Source organism: Delphinapterus leucas, chromosome 4 (genome assembly GCF_059928025.1).
Source record: "Delphinapterus leucas isolate spDelLeu-1000000601 "Yukka" chromosome 4, BTC_Dleu_Yukka2, whole genome shotgun sequence".
NCBI lineage: Eukaryota > Metazoa > Chordata > Mammalia > Artiodactyla > Monodontidae > Delphinapterus > Delphinapterus leucas.
In genome coordinates, this window is record NC_143132.1 from 107,601,685 (window position 1) to 107,628,329 (window position 26,645).

Here is a 26,645-nt window from a genome sequence, read left to right on the forward strand (position 1 = left end):
GACACAAAATCTTGGAATTAGAATAGGGTTGTTCAGAGTAATAATTTCTCCATGGTATCTCTAAGAAAGATTTACTCTTGAAATATTTTCCATAAAATAAAACTAAAAATGATGAAAACATCTTTACAATTATTATTTTAAGATGACTTTTCCACGATGCGGGAATAAATCACTGGCCTTTCACTTCCAACTGCACTGTGATCCTGGAGATGCTTCTTAGCTTCTTCAGATCTCATTTCCCTCATTTATAAAATTCTGGCATTGGGCCAAATGAACTCTAAGTTCCTGTTCAGTTTTTTAACATTTTAAGATTTTTATAGAATTTAACATTCTGTCATAAAACCAGATATAGGAGAAACACTTTGAACCTAATCTCTTCTGCCTAAATCAGATAGTACTTTTCCCCTCAGGTAGGTATGATTATACCTATTTTACACTTAAGGAAATGGGGACTACTGAAGTTAGATAACCAGCTGCTAAGTAGAGAAGTCGGCATTAAACCCAAGTCTATTTTAAAATCAGCACTTATGCCTGTAACCATTTGTATCATATTTATCTACCATATGAATGTCAGCTAAATCCTCTTACTTCCTTCAGATAAAATGCTTATATATCTTTGGCCAGATAGGGGCAGTGAAAAACGGAATTTTAGCAAAGTCAAGAGAAAGGTAATTCTTTTTTCTGTCTCAAGTATACAAATATTCTTCAAGTGGCCTCTACTTGTCTCGCTATTCACAAAGACAGGACAAAGCTTTGTTAAATATTTGCTCCAGGGCACTAAAACTCTTAGATTATACAAGGAATGCTTACTCTTAATGCAACCTCCCTTAGGACTGTAGAAACTGCTCCTATAACTGAGTGATGCCACCATATCTGCCTATCAATGCCATCCACCATCTGTGCCTATCCATGCCATTATACAAGAGACAGTTGAAATAAACTAATAATAATTTTTGAGAGGGCAGACAGCAGAAGCAAGAAGAAGTACAATCCTGCAACCTGTGGAACAAAAACCACATTCACAGAAAGATACACAAGATGGAAAGGCAGAGGGATATGTACCACATGAAGGAACAAAATAAAACCCCAAAAAACAACTAAATGAAGTGGAGATAGGCAACCTTCCAGAAAAAGAATTCAGAATAATGATAGTGAAAATGATAAAAAAAAAAAAACCTCGGGAAAAAAGTGGAGGCAAAGATCGAGAACATGCAAGAAATGATTAAGAAAGAGCTAGAAGAATTAAAGAACAAACACCTAGAAGAATTAAAGAACAAACAAACAGAGAAAAACAATACAATAACTGAAATGAAAAATACATGAGAAGGAATCAATAGCAGAATAACTGAGGCATAAGCACAGATAAGTGACCTGGAAGACAGAATGGTGGAATTCACTGCTGTGGAACAGAATAAAGAAAAAAGAATGAAAGAAATAAAGACAGCCTAAGAGATCTCTGGGACAACATTAAACGTAACAACATTTGCATTATAGGGGTCCCAGAAGGAGAAGAGAGAGAGAAAGGACCCAATAAAATATTTGAAGAGATTATAGTCTAAAACTTCCCTAACATGGGAAAGGAAATAGCCACCCAAGTCCAGTAAGTGCAGAGAGTCCCAGGCAGGATAAACCCAAGGAGAAACACGCTGAGACACACAGTAATCAAACTGACAAAAAGTAAACACAAAGGAAAATTATTGAAAGCAACAAGGGAAAAATGACAAATAACATACAAGGGAACTCCCATAAGGTTAACAGCTGATTTCTCAGCAGAAACTCTCCAAGCCAGAAGGGAGTGGCATGATATATTTAAATGGATGAAAGGGAAGAACCCATAACCAACATTATTCTACCCAGCAAGGATCTCATTCAGATTCTACAGAGAAATCAAAAGCTTTACAGACAAGTAAAAGCTAAGAGAATTCAGCACCACCAAACCAGCTCTACAACAAATGCTAAAGGAACTTCTCTAACTGGGAAACACAAGAGAAGAAAAGGACCTACAAAAACAAACCCAAACCAATTAAGAAAATGGTAACAGGAACATACATATCAACAATTACCTTAAACGTGAATGGATTAAATGCTCCAATCAAAAGACACAGGCTTGCTGAATGGATACAAAAACAAGATAGATATAAATGCTGTCTACAAGAGACGCACTTCAGACCTAGGGACACATACAGACTGAAAGTGAGGGGATGGAAAAAGACATTCCATGCAAATGGAAAACAAAAGAAAGCTGGAGTAGCAATACTCATCAGGTAAAATAGACTTTAAAATAAAGAATGTTACAAGAGACAAGGAAGGACACTACATAATGATCAAGGGATCAATCCAAGAAGAAGATATAACAATTATAAATATATATGCACCCAAGATAGGAGCACCTCAATACATAAGGCAACTGCTAACAGCTAAAACAGGGGAAATCAACAGTACCACAACAATAGTGGGGGACTTTAACACCTTACTTACACCAATGGACAGATCATCCAAACAGAAAATTAATAAGGAAACACAAGCTCTAAATGACACAATAGACCAGGTACATTTTATTGATATTTATAGGACATTCCATCCAAAAACAGCAGATTACACTTTTTTCTGAAGTGCACACAGAACATTCTCCAGGATAGATCACATCTTGGTCACAAATCAAGCCTCAGTAAATTTAAGAAAATGGAAATCATATCAAGCATCTTTTGTGACCACAATGCTATGAGATTAGAGATCAATTACAGGGAAAAAAAACATTAAAAAACACGGACACATGAAGGCTAAACATTATGTTACTAAATAACCAAGAGATGACTGAAGAAATCAAAGAGGAAATCAAAAAATACCTAGAGACAAATGACAATGAAAACACAACGATCCAAAACCTATGGGATGCAGCAAAAGCAGTTCTAAGAGGGAAGTTGATAGCAATACAAGCCTACCTCAAGGAACAAGAAAAATCTCAAATAAACAATCTAACCTTACACCTAGAGGAACTAGAGGAAGAAGAACAAACAAAACCCAAAGTTAGTAGAAGGAAAGAAATCATAAAGATCAGAGTAGAAATAAATGAAATAGAAACAAAGAAAACAATAGCAAAGATCAATAAAACTAAAAGCTGGTTCTTTGAGAAGATACACAAAATTGATAAACCTTTAGCCAGACTCATCAAGAAAAAGAGGGAGAAGACTCAAATAAATAAAATTAGAAAAGAAAAAGGAGAAGTTACAATGGACACCGCAGAAATACAAAGCATCATAAGAGACTACTACAAGCAAGTCTATGCCAATAAAATGTTTAACCTGGAAGAAATGGACAAATTCTTAGGAAGGTATAACCTTCCAAGACTGAACCAGGAAGAAATATAAAATATGAACACACCAATCATAAGTAATGAAATTGAAACTGTGATTAAAAATCTTCCAACAAACAAAGTCCAGGACCTGATGGCTTCACAGGTGAATTCTATCAAACATTTAGAGAAAGTCTAAGACTCATTCTTCTCAAACCTTTCCTAAAAATTGCAGAGGAAGAAACACTCCCAAACTCATTCTATGAGGCCACCATCACCCTGATACCAAAACCAGAAAAAGATACTACAAAAAAAGAAAATTACAGACCAACATTACTGATGAATATAGATGCAAAAATCCTCAACAGAATACTAGCAAACAGAATCCAACAACACATTAAAAGGATGATACACCATGATCAAGTGGGATGTATGCCAGGGATGCAAGGATTCTTCAATATACGCAAATCAATCAATGTGATATACCAAATTAACAAACAGAAGAAGAAAAACCATATGATCATCTCAATAGATGCAGAAAAAGCTTTTAACAAAATTCAACACTCATTTATGATAAAAACTCTCCAGAAAGTAGGCATAGAGGGAACCTACCTCAACATAATAAAGGCCATATATGACAAACCCACAGCAAACATCACTCTCAATGGTGGAAAAACTGAAAGCATTTCCTCTAAAATCAGGAACAAGAGAAGGAGGTCCACTCTTGCCACTATTATTCGACATAGTTTTGGAAGTCATAGCCACAGCAGAGAAGAAAAAGAAATAAAAGGAATACAAATTGGAAAATTGGAAAAGAAGAAGTAAAACTGTCACTGTTTGCAGATGACATGATACTATACATAGAAAATCCTAAGATGCCACCAGAAAACTACTAGAGCTAATCAACGAATTTGGTAAAGTAGCAGGATACAAAATTAATGCACAGAAATCTCTTGCATTCCTATACACTAATGATGAAAAATCTGAAAGAGAAATTAAGGAAACACTCCCATTTACCACTGCAACGAAAAGAATAAAAAACCTAGGAATAAACCTACCTAGGGAGACAGAAGACCTGTATGCAGAAAACTATAAGATACTGATGAAAGAAATTAAAGATGATACAAACAGATGGAGAGATATACCATGTTCTTGGATTGGAAGAACCAATATTGTCAAAATGACTATAATACCCAAAGCAATCTACAGATTCAATGCAATCCCTATCAAATTACCAATGGCATTTTTTTACAGAACTAGAAAAAAAATCTTAAAATTTGTATGGAGACACAGAAGACCCCGAATAGCCAAAGCAGCCTTGATGGAAAAACACAGAGCTGGAGGAATCATGCTCCCGGACTTCAAACTATACTACAAAGCTACAGTAATCAAGACAGTATGGTACTGGCACAAAAACAGAAATATAGATCAATGGAACAGGATAGAAAGCTCAGAGATAAACCCACGCACCTATGGTCACCTAATCTATGACAAAGGAGGCAAAGATATACAATGGAGAAAAGACAGTCTCTTCAGTAAGTGGTGCTGGGAAAACTGGACAGCTACATGTAAAGGAATGAAATTAGAACACTCCCTAACACCATACACAAAAATAAACTCAAAATGGATTAGAGACCAAAATGTAAGATGGGACACTATAAAACTCTTAGAGGAAAACATAGGAAGAACACTCTTCGACATAAATCACAGCAAGATCTTTTTTGATCCACCTCCTAGAGTAATGGAAATAAAAACAAAAATAAACAAATGGGACCTAATGAAACTTAAAAGCTTTTGCAAAGCAAAGGAAACTACAAACAAGACGAAAAGATAACCCTCAGAATGGGAGAAAATATTTGCAAATGAATCAATGGACAAAGGATTAATCTCCAAAATATATAAACTGCTCACACAGCTCAATATTAAGAAAACAAACAATGCAATCCAAAAATGAGCAGAAGACCTAAATAGACATTTCTCCAAAGAAGATATACAGACTGCCAAGAAACACATGAAAGGATGCTCAACATCACTAATCATTAGAGAAATGCAAATCAAAACTACAATGAGGTATCACCTCACACTGGTTAGAATGGGGATCATTGGAAAATCTACAAACAGCAAATGCTAGAGAGGGTGTGGAGAAAAGGGAACCCTCTTGCACTGTTGGTGGGAATGTAAATTGATACAGCCACTATGGAGAACAGTATGGAGGTTCCTTAAAAAACTAAAAATAGAGTTACCATATGACCCAGCAATCCCACTACTGGGCATATACCCAGAGAAAACCATAATTCAAAAAGACACATGCACCCCAATGTTCATTGCAGCACTATTTACAATAGCCAGGTCATGGAAACAATCTAAGTGCCCATTGACAGACAAATGGATAAAGAAGATGTGGTACATATATACAATGGAATATTACTCAGCCATAAAAAGGAACGAAATTGGGTCATTTGTAGAGACGTGGATGGATCTGGAGACTGTCATACAGAGTAAGTCAGCAAGAGAAAAACAAATATCGTATATTAACGCATGTATGTGGAACCTAGAAAAATGGTACAGATGAACCGGTTTGCAGGGCAGAAATAGAGACACAGATGTAGAGAACAAACGTATGGACACCAAGTGGGGAAAGTGGTAGGGGGGGGTGGTAGGATGAATTGGGAGATTGGGATTGACATATGTATAAAATGGATAACTAATAAGAACATTCTCTATAAAAAAATAAAATTAAATTAAAAAAAAATTTTATACATTAACGTTTTTCTCATTTAAACTTAAATAATAAAAAATTCAAATTAAAAACCATGATATAATACTACGGGATACAGATGAATGACTACATCAATCACCTAACTGCCACTGACACCAAATTTACAGATTTATAAAAGAAGTTTGAAAGAAATCATAAATATAACCTGGTTCAAGCTCTGGATGGGTTCACTGAGACTATTCCAAGCTAGATAAGTTGTTATCCAGGCTCTATTTCAGCGTCCCAAGTGATGGGAAACTACTTTGTAAAGCAGCCTGTTCCATCCTCTGATGGTTTTGTCTATGACGAAATTCTTTCTCTTGCTGACCCCAAATCTTCCTCCCTGCAGCATCCACAGGTCCTAAACCACCTGGCAACTATGAGGAATAACCCAGGCCTTATTCTAATATTTAAAGACAGCTATTAGGAACACTCTGTATCTTCTAATTCTCCAGGTCAACACTTCCAATTCCTGCAGCTGTTTCCCATATGACATGGTTTTGAATTTCTTCCTCATTCTAGATAATTTTCTCTGAACTTGTTCCAGTGTTCTCTATCTGTTTCAAGGTATGGTGCCCAGAACTGAATACTTCAGCTGGTCTCACTAAAGCAGAATAAGAGACGATTCAAACTTCCCTCATTATAATATCTCATTAATAATACCATTAGTAACATCATCTTACTCAACCTTAGATCACAATGGTCTTTTGTATTTTTGGCAATTATATGTTGCTATTATATACTATAACTGGCTTTTATGTTAAATAAAGCCCCTATTTAAAAACACATTGCACTTGGGCTTCCCTGGTGGCGCAGTGGTTGAGAGTCTGCCTGCCAATGCAGGGGACACGGGCTCGTGCCCCGGTCCGGGAAGATCCCACGTGCCGCGGAGCGGATAGGCCCGTGAGCCATGGTGGCTGAGCCTGCGCGTCCGTAGCCTGTGCTCTGCAACAGGAGAGGCCACGGCAGTGAGAGGCCCGCGTACCGCAGAAAAGAAAAAAAAAAAAAACACACTGCACTGTAAAACCATGTCTCATTATACTGAATATACCAATCCGTTCCTTCCCACTTATTTCCCCTTTTGTAGAGAATCCACCTTCCACAGTCCTGGTTGCTCTGTGTGGTTATATGACTAAAACCCCCTCCACCCATCCACCCTACCATGGCTGAGTGGTGGATGAGGGTTGGACATAAGACCTAGAAGAACCAAGCCCTGAGCTGGGATGAGCCAGCTAGGCTTGTAAGTGTTGAAGACCAGGCAATTTGGACACCTTTAGGGTGGCCATAATAAAGAAGGGTCACGTGCAATGTACAGAGTAAGCCACATTATTGGGATGAGACAGAAAAATGAGCAGACACACAGAGAGAAGATGAGAAAAAGACATTGTGGATCCAGAGTAAGAGAGGAAAATATGGAACCAGTCAGTGTCTCATACCCAGTGAACTTCCAATTCCTTACTTCAGTCCCTGCTGAGACCTAGTTGCCCTACTTGCCCTTCAGGATCCATGCCCAATCTTCCTCCACTATTCTCTTTTTCCCCTGAAGCTACCTATCCCTTACAACCAATAACCCTCATTCTATTATGTAAGCATTTGGCTTTTCAGATGCAAGGGCACAACAAGAAATATAACTGCAAATATAAATAAATAAAATATATTTTTTATGTATATATACACATACATATGTATGTTTTTTGTTTGTTTGTTTGTTTTGGGGTTTTTTTGAGGTAGGCGGGCCTCTCACTGTTGTGGTCTCTCCCGTTGTGGAGCACAGGCTCTGGACATGCAGCCTCAGCGGCCATGGCTCACGGGCCTAGCTGCTCCACGGCATGTGGGATCTTCCCAGACCGGGGCACGAACCCGTGTCCCCTGCATCGGCAGGCGGACTCTCAACCACTGCACCACCAAGGAAGCCCCATATGTATGTTTTAAACTCAGACCTTAGTGACTTCAGTACCCAGAAAATTCTAAGCTTTGTATCTTCTGCAAAATTGATCCTTGCAAGTTGTTTTATTCATCTAATTTATTGATAAAAAATGTTGAATATGACAAAGTTGAGGCTATGGCATGTCATATCCGCTTGGTTGATACTAATCCACTACTCTGCACATTACAGATACAGCGCTTCAGCTGGTTATTAAACTACACAATTATTTGTGTAACCAGTTTGTATTTATTCATACTGTCTTTAGGAATATTAAGACAAACTTTGTCAAATGCCTTAATAAAGTCCATATGTTCTATGTCAACTACAGTTCCTGGATCTAGTGACTTTACACAAAATGGAATGGCAAGGTCTACGTGCTGGTTCTCTTCAAGAACATAAAATTGGCTCAAGGGTTAGTATTTGCTCTAATATCTCCTCACAAGTCACACCTTTTTTTCTTTTTATAAATATATTTATTTTATTTACTTATTTTTGGTTGTGTTGGGTCTTCATTGCTGTGCACGGGCTTTCTCTAATTGTGGCGAGTGGGGGCTACTCTTCGTTGCGGTGCGTGGGCTTCTCATTGCAGTGGCTTCTCTTGTTGTGGAGCATGGGCTCTAGGCACGCAGGCTTCAGTAGTTGCAGCACACAGGCTCAGTAGTTGTGGCTCGCAGGCTCCAGAGCACAGGCTCAGTAGTTGTGGCACATGGGCTTAGTTGCTCCATGGCATGTGGGATCTTCCTGGACCAGGGCTCGAACCTGTGTCCCCTGCATTGGCAGGTGGATTCTCAACCACTGAACCACCAGGGAAGCCCACAAATCACCCTTTAATATTATATTCTAGAATCCTGTCTGGGAGTTCACTGGTTGTAATTTATGGTCATTCTATACATGGAATGGTATTTGTACACTATCCTCTTACTCTCTACGCATTCTCAGAGATCATCAAGAGTGGCTTTGCAATCCCACTGAAAGGTACTATCAGTCCCCAGGAATATAATTCATCCAGGTCAAGAGACCTGAACTAATGCAGAGAATAAGGGTATTTTCTTACAATCCCTTTGCCCATCATGAGTTTTGGTTCCTTCTCATCAATTTGAAAATTATATTCTTACTCTAAGGAAATTTCATCCTTAACCTATTAATCACAGTTCTTTCCCTGCTCCTGGGAAAGTGCCATATCCTTATTTTAAATAAAACTCTTGCAGGATGGAGCTTCTGTGCAGCCTGATGTACAAAATACAAACAGTATAAACTTCACAATTGTGAAAGCTATCAAAATGTTATTACACCATAGCAATCATGGTGGGGAAAGCTGAAAATAAGTGAAATATACATTTTGTAGAACAGGTCTTCTAAAAGTTCAGGATAGGAAGCCAAAACATGATACTCATTATGATCTAGGAAACAAGACAAATTACAAAGTAATAGGTCCATAGGAGTAGACTCTATACTTCACTTAGTACAGTCTGAATCACTGTGTAAAACAAATATATTGAACAAAAGTTTTCAATGCTATTAAATTGTAAATAGTTTTCTGTAAGTAAAACTGCAACAGGAAAATATAATAACGCTTTCAAATTCTTTGTATCTACATAGGCTAATTACTTAGGACATTTCTGTGAAACTTGAGAAGATATGAAATACGAAAATTATGTTCCCAGATGAGGTAAGTAAAACTTAGATGTTTTTTGTGAAATATAATGTGTGCTTCATTCTTATAACTTGGTGGTATATCATCTCGTTGTGTAAGTAAAATAAGAACATGCTGTCATTCTTGAGAAAAGAGCTATCATTAGCAGGATGCTTTTGCTTTTTACAAGATGCACTTTGGAGGAGGCATCAACAAATGCAGTATTTTAAACAAATGCAGAGCCATTTGAAAATAAATTGTAAAATAAACTTCTCAAATGTAGTATCTATACTTTTAAAATTATAGTTATTTAATATAAAAATGATGCAAAATTTTTAAAAGGTTAAATTAGGCTTCAGATCATTTTCAAAACTCCTGTCTGTGCTTCAACTGGAAAAAGCACTCAGTAACCTCCTGCTGTGCAAGCGAAGCATTCTCTGATTCAAAAATTGTTCTTCCTTCCTTTCCCCCCCATCCCATGCTTTTTGTGCTTGCGTAAGGAGGAAAGAAACAGAGAAACTATTCCACTGCTGTAAAAATGACAGCAGTATAAAATGTTGACCTTTCTAAGAAGTTTTACATTAAAAAAAAAATGCCTTTACTCAAAACAATGAGTGTCTAGCTAGTGTATTTCATTCAGATTGGGAGAAACATTTTGAGGCAGGACAGTGGACCTTCTGAGTCATTAGCAACACAGACCACCTGACCATTTCATAAGGCCATCAAGACCCTTCCTTTCAATAAGTCAACTGGCTGCACCACCAATTTAAAAATCAATTTGGTAACAACCATCTACCCAAAACCCCTAAACCTACATTCCCAGCAATATGGGTTTTTTAAGATACAGACAGTATTCTTCTCAAATTTATATGAAAAGGCAAAGGAACTAGAAAAGCTACAACTGTCTTGAAAAAGGATAAAATGGGATAAGCATTTTACCTGATTTCAAGCCATACTATTATATACTAATAAACACTGTGTAGTATTTGTCAAAGGATAGATGCATAGATCAATGGAATAGAATAGAGAACCCAGAAATAGATCTGTATAAATATGCCAAACTGATTTTTGGCAGAGGTGTAAAAGAGCAATTCAGTAAAGGAAAAATAGCCTTCTCAGCAAATGGTCCTGGAACAATTAGATATCCATAGGTTTAAAAAAAAATTTAAAAAGGACCTCAACCTAAACCTCACACCCCATACAAAAATTAACTTACAGTGGGTCATGGACTAAAATGTAAAACATAAAAATTTGATTTCAGAAGAAAAAAGCTTAGGGGGAAATCCTCAGGATCTAAACTAGGGAAACAGTTTTTACACTTGATACCAAAAGCATGAACCATAAAAGGAAAAATTGATAACCTGAATTCCACCAAAATTTAAAACTTTTGCCCTGTAAAGAGGATGAAGTGACAAGCTACAGACTGGGAAAAAATATTTGCAAGCCACATATCTGACAAAGGACTAGTATCTAGATTATATAAAGAATTCTCAAAACTCAACAGTTTAAAAAACATCCAATCAGAAAATGGTCAAAAGACATGAAGAGACATCTCACCTAAAAATATACACAGATGATGGGACTTCCCTGGTGACACAGTGGTTAAGAATCCACCTGCCAATGCAGGGGACATGGGTTCAATCCCTGGTCTGGGAAGATCCCACATGCCATGGAGCAACTAAGCCCATGCACCACAACTACTGAGCCTGTGCTCTAGAGCCCGCGAGCCACAAATACTGAGCTCGTGTGCCACAACTACTGAAGCCCGTGTGCCTAGAGCCCAGACTCCACAACAAAAGAAGCCACTGCAGTGAGAAGGCCATGCATGGCAACTAGAGAAAAGCCCGCGCGCAGCAACTAAACCCCAATGCAGACCAAAAAAAAAAAAATTTTTTTTAATTAAAAATTTTAAAAAAGGACTTCCCTGGTGGCGCAGTGGTTGGGAATCTGCCTGCCAATGCAGGGGACACGGGTTCAGGCCCTGGTCTGGGAAGACCCCACATGCCGTGGAGCAACTAAGACCGTGTGCCACAACGGTCTCCAGAGCCCACGTGCCGCAACTATTGAAGCCCGCGTGCCTAGAGCCCGTGCTCTGCAACAAGAGAAGCTCACCACAATAAGAAGTCCACGCACCGCAACGAAGAGTAGCCCCCGCTCAATGCAACTAGAGAAAAGCCCGCGCACTGTAACAAAGACCAACACAGCCAAAAATAAAATTAAAAAGAATTTTAAAAAATAATAAAAAAATAAATAAAAATTTAAAAAATTAAAATTAAACAAAAAGATACATAGATGCCAAATAACCACATGAAAAGATATTCAATATCATTAGCCATTAGGAAAATGCAAATTAAAACTTTAATGAGCTATCACTTCACACCTATCAGAAAGGTTATAATAAAAACTAATGACAGTGGTACAATATATTTAAAGTTATAAAAGGGAAAAACCTACAATGAAGAATACTCTACCCAGCAAGACACTCATTCAGATTTGATGGAGAGATCAAAAGCTTTACAGACAAGCAAAAGCTAAAAGAGTTCAGCACTACCAAACCAGCTTTACAAGAAATGTTAACAGGATTTCCATAAGCAAAAAAAAAAGGCCACAACTAGAAACATGAAAACTACAACAGGAAAAAGCTCAGGTAAACTCACAGTAAATATAGAAAATCAACCAGGCACAAAGCTAGTAGGAAGGTTAAAAGACAAAAGTAATAAAATCATCCATACCCACAATAAGCAGTTAAGGGATACACAAAACAATCAGATGTAAAATACTATGTCAAAAAGAATAATAATGAGGGGAGGAGAGTACAAATGCAAAGTTGTTAAAATACATTTGAAATTAAGAGATCAACAACTTAAAACAATCAAATATATATATATTGCTATATATAAATCTCATGATAACCACAAACCAAAAATCTATAATAGATACACACAAAAAAAAGAAAAAGGAATCCAAACATAGCACTAAAGACAGTCATCAAATCACAAGAAGAACAAAAGAAAAAGAAAGGAACAAAAAAGACCTTAAAAAAATTAACAAAATGGCAATAAGAACATACATATCAATATTACTTTAAGTGTAAATAGACTAAATGCTCCAATCAAAAGACATGGAGTGGCTGAATGGAAACAAAAACAAGACCTGTATATATGCTGCCTACAAGAGATTCACTTCAGATCTAAAGACACACACAGACAGAAAATGAAGGGATGGAAAAAGGTATTCATTGCAAATGGAAATCAAAAGAAAGCCAGGGTAGAAATACTTGCATCAAATAGACTTTAAAACAAAGAATGTTACAAGAGGCAAAGAAGGACATTACATAATGATCAAGGGCTTAATCCAAGAAGATGCAACAATCGCAAATATATAAGCACTTAACATAGGAGCATCTAAATACATAAAGCAAATACTAACAGATATAAGGGAGAAGTTGACAGCAATACAATAATAGTAGGGGACTTTAACACCCCATTTACATCAATGGACAGATCATCCAAACAGAAAATTAATAAGGAAACACTGGCCTTAATGACACACTAGACCAGGTGAACTTAATAGATACACATAGAACATTCCATCAAAAAGCAGCAGAATACACATTCTTTTCAAATGCACGTGGAAAATTCTCCAGGATAGTTCATGTACAAGGCCACAAAACAAGCCTTGGTAAATTTAAGAAAACTGAAATCATATCAAGCATCTTTTCCAACCACAATGCTATGAGACTAGAAATCAACTACAAGAAAAATAAACTGTAAAAAACACAAACATGTGGAGGCTAAACAATATGCTACTAAACAAGCAATGGTTCACTGAAGAAATCAAAGAAGAAATTTAAAAATACATGGAGACAAAAGAAAATGAAAACACAACAATCCAAAATCTACAGGATACAGTAAAAAGGCAGTTCTAAGAGGGAAGTTTATAGCGATACAAGTTTACCTCAGGAAACAAGAAAAATCTCAAATAAACAATCTAACATGACACCTAAGGGAACTAGAAAAAGAAAAACAAACAAAACCCAAAGTTAGTGGAAGGAAAGAAATCATAAAGAACAGAGCAGAAACAAATTAAATAGAGACTTTAAAAAACAATAGAAAAGATCAATAAAACTAAGAGCTGGTTATTTGACAAGATAAACAAAATTGATAAACCTTCAGCCAGACTCACCAAGAAAAAAAGAGAAAGGACCCAAATCAATAAAATCAGAAATGAAAAAGAAGTTACAACAGACACCATAGAAATACAAAGGATCATCAGAGACTACTAAGAACAACTGTATGCCAATACAATGGACAACCTAGAAGAAATGGACAAATTCCTAGAAATGTACAATCTCCAAAGAATGAACCAGGAAAAAATAAAAAATATGAACAGATCAACTACCAGTAATGAGACTGAATCAGTTTTTTAAAACTCTCAAAAAACAAAAGTCCAGGGCTTCCCTGGTGGCACAGTGGTTGAGAGTCCGCCTGCCAATACAGGGGACACGGGTTCATGCCCCGATCTGGGAAGATCCCACATGCTGCGGAGCGGCTGGGCCTGTGAGCCATGGCTGCTGAGCCTGCACGTCTGGAGCCTGTGCTCCACAATGGGAGAGGCCACAACAGTGAGAGGCCCACATACCGCAAAAAAAAAAAAAAAAAAAAAAGTCCAGGACCAGATAGCTTCACAGGTGAATTCTACCAAACATTTAGAGAAGAGTTAACACCTATCCTTCTCAAACTATTCCAAAAAATTGCAGAGGAACGAATGCTTCCAAATTCATTCTATAAGCCCAGCATAACCCTGATACTAAACCAAGACAAATATCACAAACCAAAAAAGAAACTACAGGCTAATATCATTAATGAACATAGATGCAAAAATGCTCAACCAAATATTAGCAAACTGAATCAAACAATACATTAAAAGGATCATATACCATAATCAAGTGGGATTTATCCCAGGGTTGCGAGGATTTTTCAATATCTGCAAATCAATCAATGTAATACACCACATTAACAAATTGAAGAATAAGAACCATATGATCATCTCAATAGATGCAGAAAAAGCTTTTGACAAAATCCAACACCGATTTATGGTAAAAACTCTCCAGAAAGCAGGCATAGAGGGAACATACCTCAACATAATAAAGGCCATATAAGACAAACCTACAGCTAACATCGTACTCAATGGTGAAAAGCGGAAAGCATTTCCTCTAAGATCAGGAACAAGACAAAGATGCTCACTCTCACCATTTTTGTTCAACATAGTATTGGAAGTCTTAGCCATGGCTATTAGATAAGAAAAAGAAATAAAAGGAATTCTAACTGGAATGGAGGAAGTAAAACTGTCATGGCTTGCAGATGACACAATACTATAGATAGAAAATCCTAAGGATGCCACCAAAAAATTACTAGAGGTCATCAATGAATCTGTAAAGTTGCAGGATACAAAATGAATGCACAGAAATCTGTTGCATTTCTATACACTAACAATAAACTATCAGAAAGAGAAATTAAGAAAACAGTCACATCAAAAAGAATAAAATACCTAAGAATAAACCTACCCAAAGAGGTAAGGAAAACTATACAACACTTATAAAAGAAACTGACAATGACACTAACAGATGGAAAAATATACTGTGTTCATGGACTGGAAGAACTAATATTGTTAAAATGACCATACTACCAAAGGCAATCTAAAGATTCAATGTAATCCCTATTAAAATACTAATGGCATTTTTCACAGAACTAGAACAAATAATTTTAAAATTTGTATGGAAATACAAAAGACCCCCAATAGCCAGAACAATGTTGAGAAAGAACAGAGCTGGAAGTATCATGTTCCCTGACTTCAGACTATAATACAAAGCTACAGTAATCAAAACAGTATGATGCTGGCATAAAAACAGAAAAAACAGACACACAGATCAGTGGAGCAGAACAGAGAGCCAGAAATAAACTAACACACCTATGGTCAATTAACCTACGACAAAGGAGACAACAATATATAATGGAGAAAAGATAGTCTCTTCAATAAGTGGTACTGGGAAAACTGGACGGCTACATGTAAAAGAATGAAACTAGAACATTTTCTAATATCATATACAAAAATAAACTCAAACTGGATTAAAGACCTAAATGTAAGACCGGAAATCATAAAACTCCTAGAAGAAAACAGGTTGAACTCTCTTTGACATAAATTACAACAATATTTTTTTGACCCTTCTCCTGAAGCAAAGGAAATAAAAGCAAAAATAAGCAAATGGGACATAATCAAACCTTTTGCACAGCAAAGGAAACCTTTGACAAAACAAAAAGACAATCTACTGAATGGGAAAAATATTTGCAAATGATAATATTGATAAGGGGTTAATAATCAAAATATAAACAGCTCACACAACTCAATATCAAAAAAAACCCAAATAACTCAATTTAAAAATGGACATAAGACATGAATAAACCTTTTCCCATGGACAACAGGCACATGAAAAGATGCTCAACATTGTTAACCATTAAAGAAATGCAAATGAAAAACCACAAGGAGATATCATCTCACACCTGTCAGAATGGCTGTCATCATAAAGAACTCAAAAAATGTGGGCGAGGATGCAGAGAAGAAAAAACCCTCATACACTGTTGGTGGGAATGTAAATTGGTGCAGCCACTGTGGCAAACAGTATGGAAGTTTCTCAAAAAAAACTAAAAATACAACTACCATATGATCTAGCAATTCCACTCCTGGGTGCATATCCCCAAAAAATGAAAACACTAATTCAAAAAGATACATGCACCCCAATGTTCATAGCAGCATTACTTACAATAGCCACAAGATATGGAAACAACTTAAGTGTCCATCAACAGATGAATGGATAAAGAAGATGTGAATGGAATACTACTCAGCCTTTAAAAAGAATGAAATTTTGCCATCTGCGACAACATGGATGGACTTGGCAGCTATTATGCTAAGTGAAATAAGTCAGACAAAGACAAATATTGTATGATATCACTTATATGAGGAATCTAAAAAATACAACAAACTAGTGAATGTACGAAAAAGGAAAAATAATCACAGATAAAGAGAACAATCCAGTGGTTACCAGTGGGTAGAGGGAAAGGAAGACAGGCAAGATAGCGGTAGGGGATTAAGAGGTACAAACTACTATGTATAAAATAAATAAGCCACAAAGATATATTATACAGCACAGGGAATATAGCTAATATTTTACAGTAACTGTAAATGGAATATAACCTCTAAAAATTGTGAATCTGTTGTACACCTGAAATTATATGATTTTGTACATTGACTATACCTCACTAAAAAAATTTTCTTAAACTAATGACAACATCAATGCTAAAGATGTAGAGAAACTGGATCACTCATACACTGCTGGTGAGGATGTAAAATGTTATAGCCCTCTGGAAAAGTTTGGCACTGTTTTGTAATTGTACTTGGGCATTTATCACAGGAAAATAAAAACATATGTTCACATAAAAACCTATACACGAATATTTATAGCAGCTTTATGCATAATAGCCAAAAACTGGAAAAAACTCAGATGTTCTTCAACAGGTTAAACAAATTGTACTACATTCATACCATGGAATGCTACTCAGCAATAAAAAGGAATAAACTACAGATAAACACAACAACAATATGTATAAAACTCCAGAGAATTACAGCTGAGAGAAAAAAAGTAATCTCAAAGACTACATATTGCATGATCCCATTTTTATAACATTCTTGAAATGACAAAATTATTGGAGACCAGATCAATGGTTCCCAGGGGTCATGAATTGGAAGAGGGAGAGTGGAGGTGTGTAAAAGGGGAGGCTGAGGTGAATGCAGCTATAAAAGGGTAACATGAGGAATCTTTGCTGTGGCAGAATCCTTAACTGTGTAAATGTCGATATCCTGGTTGTGATATTATAGTATAGTTTTGCCAGGTGTTACCACTGGAGGAAGGTGGGGAAAGGGTACATGAGATCTCTTGGTATCATTTCTCACAACTGCTTGTGAGTCTACAATGATCTCAAAATAAAAAGTTTGATTTAAAAATAAGAGAATACTGTAGGAGACTTTAACACCCCACTTTTCATCAAAGGATAGATCATCCAGAGAATCAACAAGGAAACACAGGCCTTAAATGATACATTAGACCAGATGGCCTTAATTGATATTTATACGGCATTCTATCCAAAAGCAGCCAGAATACACATTCTTCTCAAGTGCACACAGAACATTCTCCAAGACTGACCACATGCTGGGCCACAAAGCAGGCCTTGGTAAATTTAAGAAAATTGAAATCATATCAAGCACCTTTTCCAACCACAACACTATGAGATTAGGAATAAACTACAAGAAAAAAACAAAGTAAAAAACACAAACACGTGGAGGCTAAACAATATGCTACTAAACAACCAATGGATCACTGAAGAAATCAAAGAGGAAATTAAAAAATACCTAGAGACAAATGAAAATGAAGGTACAACGATCCAAAACCTATGGGATACAGCAAAAGCAGTTCTAAGAGGGAAGTTTATAGCAATAAAATCTTACCTCAGGAAACAAGAAAAATCTCAAATAAATGACCTAACCTTACACCTGAAGCAATGAGAGAAAGAAGAAACAAAACCTAAAGTTAGTAGAAGTAAAGAAATCATAAAGATCAGAGGAGAAATAAATGAAATAGAGACAAAGAAAACAACAACAAAGATTAATGAAACTAAAAGATGGTTCTTTGAAAAGATAAACAAAATGAAAAACCTTTAGCAAGACTCATCAAGAAAAAAAAGGGAGAGGACTCAAATCAGTAAAATTAGAAATGAAAAAGGAAAAATTACAACCGACACCACAGAAATAAAAAGTATCATAAAAAACTACAAGCAACTGTATGCAAATAAAATGGACAACCTGGAAGAAATGGACAAATTCTTAGAAAGGTACAAGCTCCCAAGACTGAACCAGGAAGAAATAGAAAATATGAAGAGACCAATCACAAGTAATGAAATTGAAACTGTGATTAAAAAACTCCCAACAAACAAAAGTCCAGGACCTGATGGCTTCACAGGTAAATTCTATCAAATATTTAGAGAAGAGCTAACAACTAGCCTTCTGAAACCGTTCCAAAAAATTGTAGAGGAAGGAACACTCCCATACTCATTCTATGAGGCCACCATCACCCTGATTACAAAACCAGGCAAAGATACCACAAAAAAAGAAATTACAGGCCAATATCACTGATGAACAGAGATGCAAAAATCCTCAACAAAATACTAGCAATCTGAAACCAACAATACATTTAAAAGATCATACACCATGATCAAGTGGGATTTATCCCAGGGATGGAAGGATTTTTCAATAACTGCAAATCATTCAGTGTGATACACCACTGTAACAAATTGAAGAATAAAAACCATATGATCATCTCAACTGATGCAGAAAAGGCTTCTGACAAAATTCAACACCCAGTTATGATAAAAACTCTCCAGAAAGTGGGCATAAAGGGAACACACCTTAACATAATAAAGGCCATATATGACAAACCTACAGCTAACATCATAGTCAACGGTGAAAATCTGAAAACATTTCCTCTAAGATCAGGAACAAGACAAGGATGTCCACTCTTGTCACTATTATTCAACAGTTTTGGAAGTTCTAGCCATGGCAAACAGAGAAGAAAAAGAAATAAAAGGGATCCAAATTGGAAAAGAAGTTAAACTGTCACTATTTGCAGATGACATATTATACATAGAGAATCCTAAAGATGCTCCCAGAAAACTACTATAGCTCATCAATGAATCTGGTAAAGTTGCAGGTTACAAAATTAATACACATAGCTTCTGGGAAGATGGCGGAAGAGTAAGACGCAGAGATCACCTTCCTCCCCACAGATACACCAGAAATACATCTACACGTGGAACAACTCCTACAGAACACCTACTGAATGCTGGCAGAAGACCTCAGACCTCCCAAAAGGCAAGAAACCCCCCATGTACCTGGGTAGGGCAAAAGAAAAAACAATAAACAGAGACAAAAGAATAGGGACAGGACCTGCACCAGTGGGAGGGAGCTGTGAAGGAGGAAAGGCTTCCACACACTAGAAGCCCCTTCGCAGGCGGCGAAGGGGGGAAGCTTCAGAGACCCGGAGAAGAGCATACCAACAGGGGTGTGGAGCGCAAAGCGGAGAGATTCCCACACAGAGGATCATGGCCGACTGGCACTCACCTGCTCGAGAGGCTTCTCTGCTCACCTGCCGGGGCAGGCGGGGCAGGGAGTTGAGGCTCGGGCTTTGGTTGGAGCGCCGGGAGAGGACTAGTGTTGGCGGCGTGAACACAGCCTACAGGGGGATGGTGCACCACGGCTAGCCGGGAGGGAGTCCAGGGGAAAGTCTGGACCTGCCGAAGAGGCAAGAGACTTTTTCTTCCCTCTGTTTCCTGGTGCACGAGGAGAGGGGATTAAGAGCGCCGCTTAAAGGAGCTCCAGAGACGGGCACAAGCCGCAGCTAAAAGCGCAGACCCGAGACGGGCATAAGACGCTAAGGCTGTTGCTGCCGCCACCAAGAAGCCTGTGTGCGAGCACAGGTCACTATCCACACCCGCTTCTGGGGAGCCTGTGCAGCCCACCGCTGCCAGGGTCCCGGGATCCAGGGACAACTCCCCCAGGAGAACGCACAGCACGCCTCAGGCTGGTGCAACAACATGCCAGCCTCTGCCGCCGCAGGCTCGCCCCGCACTCCGTGCCCCTCCCTCCCCCCCCCCACGCCTGAGTGAGCCAGAGCCCCCGAATCAGCGGCTCCTTTAACCCCGTCCTGTCTGAGCGAAGAACAGACGCCCTCCGGCGACCTACATGCAGAGGCGGGGTCAAATCCAAAGCTGAGCCACTGGGAGCTGTGAGAAGAAATAAGAGAAAAGGGAAATCTCTCCCAGCAGCCTCAGAAGCAGCGGATTAAAGCTCCACAATCAACTTGATGTACCCTGCATCTGTGGAATACATGAATAGACAACGAATCATCCCAAATTGAGGAGGTGGACTTTGAGAGCAAGATTTATGATTTTTTTCCCCTTTTCCTCTTTTTGTGAGTGTGTATGTTTCTGTGTGAGATTTTGTCTGTATAGCTTTGCTTCCACCATTTGTCCTAGGGCTCTATCCGTCCGTTTTTGTTTGTTTGTTTTGTTTTGTTTTCTTAATATTTTTTTATTTTAATAACTTTATTGTATTTTATCTTATTTTATCTTCTTTCTTTCTTTATTTTTTATCTTCCTTCCCTTCTTTCCTTCCTCCCTCCCTCCCTCCCTTCTTTCTTTCTTTCTTTCTTTCTTCTTCTACTAATTCTTTTTTTCTACTTTTTCTCCCTTTTATTCTGAGCCGTGTGGATGAAAGTCTCTTGGTGCTGGAGTCATGAGTCACTGCTGTGCCTCTGAGGTGGGAGAGCCAACTTCAGGACACTGGTCCACAGGAGACCTCCCAGCTCCACATAATATCAAACGGTGAAAATCTCCCAGAGATCTCCATCTCAACACCAGCACCCAGCTTCACTCAACGACCATCAAGGTACAGTGCTGGACATCCTAAGCCAAATAACTAGCAAGACAGGAACACAAACCCACACATCAGCAGAGAGGCTGCCTAAAATCATAATAAGTCCACAGACACCCCAAAACACACCACCAGACGTGGACCTGCCCACCAGAAAGACAAGATCCAGCCTCATCCACCAGAACACAGGCACTAGTCCACTCCACCAGGAAGCCTACACAACCCACTGAACCAACGTTAGCCACTGGACAGACACCAAAAACAACAGGAACTACGAACCTTCAACCTGCAAAAAGGAGACCCCAAACACAGTAAGATAAGCAAAATGAGAAGACAGAAAAACACACAGCAGATGAAGGAGCAAATAAAAACTCACCAGACCTAATGAATAAAGAGGAAATAGACAGTCTACCTGAAAAAGAATTCAGAATAATGATAGTAAAGATGATCCAAAATCTTGGAAATAGAATGGACAAAATGCAAGAAACATTTAACAAGGACCTAGAAGAACTAAAGATGAAACAAACAACGATGAACAACACAATAAATGAAATTAAAAATACTCTAGATGGGATCAGTAGCAGAATAACTAAGGCAGAAGAACAGATAAGCGACCTGGAAGATAAAATAGTGGAACTAACTACTGCAGAGCAGAATAAAGAAAAAAGAATGAAAAGAACTGAAGACAGTCTCGGACACCTCTGGGACTACATTAATCGCACCAACATTCGAATTATAGGGGTTCCAGAAGAAGAAGAGAAAAAGAAAGGGACTGAGAAAATATCTGAAGAGATTATAGTTGAAAACTTCCCTAATATGGGAGAGGATATAGTTAACCAAGTCCAGGAAGCACAGAGAGTCCCATACAGGATAAATCCAAGGAGAAATATGCCAAGACACATATTAATCAAACTGTCAAAAATTAAATACAAAGAAAACATATTAAAAGCAGCAAGGGAAAAAACGACAAATAACACACAAGGGAATCCCCAGAAGGTTAACAGCTGATCTTTCAGCAGAAACTCTGCAAACCAGAAGGGAGTGGCAGGACATATTTAAGAGATGCAGGAGAAGAACCTGCAACCAAGATTACTCTACCCAGCAAGGATCTCATTCAGATTTGATGGAGAAATTAAAACCTTTACAGACAAGCAAAAGCTGAGAGAGTTCAGCACCACCAAACCAGCTTTACAACAACTGCTAAAGGAACTTCTCTAGGCAAGAAACACAAGAGAAGGAAAAGACCTACAATAACGAACCCAAAACAATTAAGAAAAAGGAATAGGAACATACATATTGATAATTACCTTAAATGTAAATGGACTAAATGCTCCCACCAAAAGACACAGATTGGCTGAATGGATACAAAAACAAGACCCATATATTTGCTGGGAAAAGACCTACAATAACGAACCCAAAACAATTAAGAAAAAGGAATAGGAACATACATATTGATAATTACCTTAAATGTAAATGGACTAAATGCTCCCACCAAAAGACACAGATTGGCTGAATGGATACAAAAACAAGACCCATATATTTGCTGTCTACAAGAGACCCACTTCAGACCTAGAGACACATACAGACTGAAAGTAAGGGGATGGAAAAAGATATTTCATGCAAATGGAAACCAAAAGAAAGCTGGAGTAGCAATTCTCATATTAGACAAAATAGACTTTAAAATAATGACTATTAGAAGAGACAAAGAAGGACACTACATAATGATCAAGGGATAGATCCAAGAAGAAGATATAACAATTGTAAATATTTATGCACCCAACATAGGAGCACCTCAATACATAAGGCAAATACTAACAGCCATAAAAGAGGAAATCCACAGTAACACATTCATAGTAGGGGACTTTAACACCCCACTTTCACCAATGGACAGATCATCCAAAATGAAAATAAATAAGGAAACACAAGCTTTAAATGATACATTAAACAAGATGGGCTTCATTGATATTTATAGGACATTCCATCCAAAAACAACAGAATACACATTTTTCTCAAGTGCTCATGGAACATTCTCCAGGATAGATCATATCTTGGGTCACAAGTCAAGCCTTGGTAAATTTAAGAAAATTGAAATCATATCAAGTATCTTTTCCAATCACAACGCTATGAGACTAGGTATCAATTACAGGAAAAGATCTGTAAAAAATACAAACACATGGAGGCTAAACAATACACTACTTAATAACGTAGTGATCACTGAAGAAATCAAAGAGGAAATTTTAAAATACTTAGAAATAAATGACAATAGAGACACGACAACCCAAAATCTATGGGATGCAGCAAAAGCAGTTCTAAGAGGGAAGTTTATAGCAATACAATCCTAACTTAAGAAACAGGAAACATCTCGAATAAACAACCTAACCTTGCACCTAAAGCAATTAGAGAAAGAAGAACAAAAAAACCCCAAAGTTAGCAGAATAAAAGAAATCATAAAAATCAGATCAGAAATAAATGAAAAGGAAATGAAGGAAATGAGAGCAAAGATCAATAAAACTAAAAGCTGGTTTTTTGAGAAGATAAACAAGATTGATAAACCATTAGCCAGACTCATCAAGAAAAAAGGGAGAAGACTCAAATCAATAGAATTAGAAATGAAAAAGGAGAAGTAACAACTGAAACTGCAGAAATACAGAAGGTTATGAGAGATTACTACAAGCAACTATATGCCAATAAAATGGACAACCTGGAAGAAATGGACAAATTCTTAGAAATGCACAACCTGCCAAGACTGAATCAGGAAGAAATAGAAAATATGAACAGACCAGTCACAAGCACTGAAATTGAAACTGTGATTAAAAATCTTCCAACAAACAAAAGCCCAGGACCAGATGGCTTCACAGGCAAATTCTATCAAACATTTAGAGAAGAGCTAACACCTATCCTTCTCAAACTCTTACAGAATATAGCAGAGGGAGGAACACTCCCAAACTCATTCTACGAGGCCACCAACACCTTGATACCAAAACCAGACAAGGATGTCACAAAGAAAGAAAACTACAGGCCAGTATCACTGATGAACATAGATGCAAAAATCCTCAACAAAATACTAGCAAACAGAATCCAACAGCACATTACAAGGATCGTACACCATGATCAAGTGGGGTTTATTCCAGGAATGCAAGGTTTCTTCAATATACACAAAACAATCAATGTGATAAACCATATTAACAAGTTGAAGGAGAAAAACCATATGATCATCTCAATAGATGCAGAAAAAGCTTTCGACAAAATTCAACACCCATTTATGATAAAAACCCTGCAGAAAGTAGGCATAGAGGGAACTATCCTCAACATAATAAAGGCCATATATGACAAACCCACAGCCAACATCGTCCTCAATGGTGAAATACTGAAAGCATTTCCACTAAGATCAGGAACAAGACAAGGTTGCCCACTCTCACCACTCTTATTCAACATAGTTTTGGAAGTTTTAGCCACAGCAATCAGAGAAGAAAAGGAAATAAAAGGAATCCAAATCAGAAAAGAAGAAGTAAAGCTGTCACTGTTTGCAGATGACATGATACTATACATAGAGAATCCTAAAGATGCTACCAGAAAACTGCCAGAGCTAATCAATGAATTTGGTAAAGTAGCAGGATACAAAATTAATGCACAGAAATCTCTGGCATTTCTATACTCTAATGATGAAAAATCTGAAAGTGAAATCAAGAAAACACTCCCATTTACCACTGCAACAAAAAGAATAAAATATCTAGGAATAAACCTACCTGAGGAGACAAAAGACCTGTATGCAGTAAATTATAAGACACTGATGAAATAAATTAAAGATGATACAAATAGATGGAGAGATATACCATGTTCTTGGATTGGAAGAATCAACATTGTGAAAATGACTCTACTACCCAAAGCAATCTACAGATTCAATGCAATCCCTATCAAACTACCACTGGTATTTTTCACAGAACTAGAACAAAAAATTTCACAATTTGGGGGCTTCCCTGGTGGCGCAGTGGTTGAGAGTCCGCCTGCCGATGCAGGGGACACGGGTTCGTAGCCCAGTCCAGGAAAATCCCACATGCCGCACAGCGGCTAGGCCCATGAGCCATGGCCGCTGAGCCTGCGTGTCCAGAGCCTGTGCTCCACAATGGGAGAGGCCACAACAGTGAGAGGCCCGCGTACCGCAATAAAAAAAAAAAAAAAAAAAATTTCAAAATTTGTATGGAAACACAAAAGACCCCGAATAGCCAAAGCAATCTTGAGAAAGAAAAACGGAGCTGGAGGAATCAGGTGCCCTGACTTCAGACTATACTACAAAGCTACAGTAATCAAGACAGTATGTTACTGGCACAAAAACAGAAAGATAGATCAATGGAACAGGATAGAAAGCCCAAAGATAAACCCACACACATATGGTCAGCAGGAATGTTCAGTGGAGAAAGGACAGCCTCTTCAATAAGTGGTGCTGGGAAAACTGGACAGGTACATGTAAAAGTATGAGATTAGATCACTCCCTAACACCATACACAAAAATAAGCTCAAAATGGATTAAAGACCTAAATGTAAGGCCAGAAACTATCAAACTTTTAGAGGAAAACATAGGCAGAACACTCTGTGACATAAATCACAGCAAGATCCTTTCTGACCCACCTCCCAGAGAAATGGAAATAAAAATAAACAAATGGGACCTAATGAAACTTCAAAGCTTTTGCACAGCAAAGGAAACCATAAACAAGACCAAAAGACAACCCTCAGAATGGGAGAAAATATTTGCAAATGAAGCAACTGACAAAGGATTAATCTCCAAAATTTACAAGCAGCTCATGCAGCTCAATAACAAACAACCCAATCCAAAAATGGGCAGAAGACCTAAATAGACATTTCTCCAAAGAAGATATACAGACTGCCAACAAACCCATGAAAGAATGCTCAACTTCATTAATCATTAGAGAAATGCAAATCAAAACTACTATGAGATATCATCTCACACCAGTCAGAATGGCCATCATCAAAAAATCTAGAAAGAATAAATGCTGGAGAGGGTGTGGAGAGAAGGGAACACTCTTGCACTGTTGGTGGGAATGTAAATTGATACAGCCACTATGGAGAACAGTATGGAGTTTCCTTAAAAAACTACAAATAGAACTACCGTATGACCCAGCAATCCCACTACTGGGCATATACCCTGAGAAAACCATAATTCAAAAAGAGTCATGTACCAAAATGTTCATTGCAGCTCTATTTACAATAGCCCGGAGATGGAAACAATGTAAGTGTCCATCATCAGATGAATGGATAAAGAAGATGTGGCGCATATATACAACGGAATATTACTCAGCCATAAAAAGAAATGAAATTGAGCTATTTGTAATGAGGTGGATAGACCTAGAGTCTGTCATACAGAGTGAAGTAAGTCAGAAAGAGAAAGACAAATACCATATGCTAACACATATATATGGAATTTAAGAAAAAAAACGTCATGAAGAACCTAGGGGTAAGAGAGGAATAAAGACACAGACCT

The 26,645-nt window shown here is 37.6% G+C and overlaps 1 protein-coding gene across 1 annotated transcript in view; it reads right to left on the reverse strand.

The window, feature by feature from the left end:
• The window catches only part of LEKR1 (leucine, glutamate and lysine rich 1), a 337,373-nt gene that overhangs the window by 293,891 nt on the left and 16,837 nt on the right, over positions 1–26,645 (reverse strand). The window lies entirely within an intron of this gene.